Genomic DNA, 3,522 nt, shown 5'->3' on the forward strand with positions numbered 1-3,522 from the left:
AACTACTACTTCTTTAAGCATCTTGACAACTTTTTGCAGGGAAAACACTTACACAACCAGCAGGATGCAGAAAATGCTTTCCAAGAGTTCATCGAACCCTGAAAGCATGGAATAAACAAGTTTATTTCTCATTGGCAAAAAAAAAAAAAAAAAAAAAAAAAAAATATATATCGATCATCTACAACATGCCAGATTTGTAGATGTCTTTTCCTTAACTACACTAGGTACTTGACATACAGTAATTAACAGACATATTTGGTGTCATTATTGAGCTTATAATCTGACAAGGGGAAAGGTTATTAAATATCTACAATTGTATTAAGTGCGGCAAATGGGGATTGCAGAGTGCAACAAGAGTGTGTAAGGGGGTAGAAGTGGCCTAACTTTGTGTAAAGATTCAAGAAGTCTTCCTGAAGGAAGTGACTTTTGCGTTGAAAAGAGAATGACGAGAAGGAGGTAGCCAGATTAAGAGGGTAAAGTTGAGGGGAAGGGTGCAGGTAAAGAGAAATTCAGGCAAAGCACATAGCATAAAAAGAAGCCAAGGCAGGAAGGAATTTGTACTAAAGGCAGAAAAGAAAAATGTAACTGTGGCCAGAGAAGAGAAAGAGAGAGCACACTGGATGAGATAAAAGAATGCTGATTTTGCATGGTACAGGTACCAAAACAAAACAGAGGCCTCAGAAATAATGCCACACATCTACATTCATCTGATCTTTGACAAACCTGACAAAAACAAGAAATGGGGAAAGGATTCCTTATCTAACAAATGGTATTGGGAAAACTGGCTAGCCATATGCAGAAAACTGCAACTGGACCCCTTCATTACACCTTATACAAAAATTAACTCAAGATGGATTAAAGACTTAAATGTAAGACCTAAAACCATAAAACCCTAGAAGAAAACCAAGGCAATATCATTCAGGACATAGGCATGGTCAAAGACTTCATGACTAAAACACCAAAAGCAACTGTAACAAAAGTCAAAATAGACAAATGGGATCTAATTAAACTAAAAATTAAACTATGCACAGCCAAGGAAACTATCATCAGAGTGAACAGGCAACCTACAGAATGACAGAAAATTTTTGCAATCTATCCGTCTGACAAAGGGCTAATATCCAGAATCTACAAGAAATTTAAATTAAACAAATTTACAAGAAAAAAACAACCCCATCAAAAAGTGGGCAAAGGATATGAACAGACACTTCTCAAAAGAAGACATTTATGCAGCCAACAAACATGAAAAAAAGCTCATCATCACTGGTCATTAGAGAAATGCGAATCAAAACCATGCCAGTTAGAATGGCGATCATTAAAAAGTCAGTAAACAACAAATGCTGGAGAGGATGTGGAGAAACAGGAATGTTTTACACTGTTGGTGGGAGTGTAAATTAGTTCTATCATTGTTGTAGACAGTGTGGTGATTCCTCAAGGATCTAGAACCAGAAATATCATTTGACCCAGCAATCCCATTACTGGGTATATACCCAAAGGATTATAAATCATTCTACTATAAAGACACATGGACACATATGTTTATTGCAGCACTATTCTCAATAGCAAAGACTTGGAACCAACTCAAATGCCCTTCAATGATAGACTAGATTAAGAAAATGTGGCACATATACATCATGGAATACTATGCAGCCATAAAAAAGGATGACTTCATGTCCTTTGCAGGGACATGGATGAAGCTGGAAACCATCATTCTCTGCAAACTAACACAGGAAGAGAAAACCAAACACTGCATGTTCTCACTCATAAGTGGGAGTTCAACAATGAGAACACATGGACACAGGGAGGGGAACATCACACACTGGGGCCTGTGGGGGGTTGGGGAGCTAGGGGAGGGAGAGCATTAGGAGAAATACCTAATGCAGATGACGGGTTGATGGGTGCAACAAACCACCATAGCACGTGTATACCTATGTAACAAACCTGCACATTCTGCACATGTACCCCAGAACTTAAAGTATTTTTAAAAATGCTGATTTTTATCCTAAGAGTACTGCTCAGCCATTGAGGCAGTTTAAGTAAGGATGTGACATAATCAGATACTACTCAGCAGATCACTCTGGCTGTAGTGTGGAGGAGGCATTGGAAGATGAAGACTGAATGTAGGAAGAATCAATAAAAGATAAAATGGTTTTTCCCTCTTAAGACACATACACATCTAATAGAAGAGAGAATACAGAAACATACCCAAGGAGAATGACTCTGAGCAGACAGAACCTCCCTGCTCTAGGGAGGATCACACAGCCTAGTTGCACATGGGTAAGGCCAAGGTTTCCAGGAAGTCCCCGTCATCTCCAAGGAGGAAGAGAAACAAAACTGTCTCTCCAGATGGGTCCTCAGAACTGCCCTTCACCTCTGAAGGAGAAGCCCTGAGGGAGGTTGTACTCTTGCATGTGCATAAATGCCTATGTTTGTGTGCTTTCTGGCTCTCTCTCTGTCTCTCTCTCTGTCTCTCTCTCTGTCTCTCTCTCCCTCCTTCCCTCTCTCACTACTCTGCCCACATAACCACTCTAAAATCTTTCAGGCTGACCACCTCAGAAGTCCACCCACTGTGCTACAACCAAAGAATTCTCTATCTCTTAGGACCTTCTTCCATGTTTTGTATATGAATAATATCTTATTGGGATAAAAAACACAGTAAGATGATTTCACCCCTAAGTTTGCTGTCCATAAATACTGATCATTTAAGCTCTTAAGATGGCCATGAAGTTTGCATTAAGAATCATAATCATATGTTATCATATATAAATGACTTCACTCAAATTGAGAAGAATTTATTCTGGCTTACTTCCACACTCCAAGACCTTTATGCTGCCTGCTGGCATTGGGAACACTGCTGGAATTCATTCTTGAACAGAACTTTCCCTGAACTGAAACTTTACACCAAAAAGCAGTGAAGAGAACTTGTTACCATTCATTTATTTTGGACTGAGATTCAAAGGGTGAAAGAAAGGGGGGAAGGACAATAGTTCTTTGACACCAGCACTGGTAACTTAGCAAAAGGCCAAAAATGTCCCCATTAGACTTGATTGCCTGAGGCAGAAGTCAGGAAAATAGTTATGCAAAGTAGAGCTTGAGTAGAAGGAGAAAGATAACATATGTCATGAAGCACATCAAGCCATTACCAAATATTATGCATGGTCCCTGTGAATTCTAAAAATTCCCAGCTCTTCAATACTGTGGAATTTTATCAACAAGCAGGATAAAATGATATATTCAGAAATTTAAGGAACTTGTCCATTTGAAGCAAGGCTTTTCTTCTTTCATTTTTGCATTTGTATGAAAAAATACTCAAATATGGAAGGAAATGAGTATTGTACTCATCAGAACTATTTAGTATTCCAATAGTAACTATCACCTAAAATGTACTATTTGAAACTTACTATTCGGACATGACTCTGTTAGTTCCTATTATTCCTCTCATCGTGACTTTGGGTCCTAAAGTACTATGGCAGACTCTGAAAGTACAAATTCAGTAGGTTGGGGCAAAATAAAATCTCTTTCTGG

Source organism: Rhinopithecus bieti, unplaced genomic scaffold, assembly GCF_001698545.2.
Source record: "Rhinopithecus bieti isolate Rb0 unplaced genomic scaffold, ASM169854v2 scaffold_4829, whole genome shotgun sequence".
NCBI classification, from domain to species: Eukaryota; Metazoa; Chordata; class Mammalia; order Primates; family Cercopithecidae; genus Rhinopithecus; species Rhinopithecus bieti.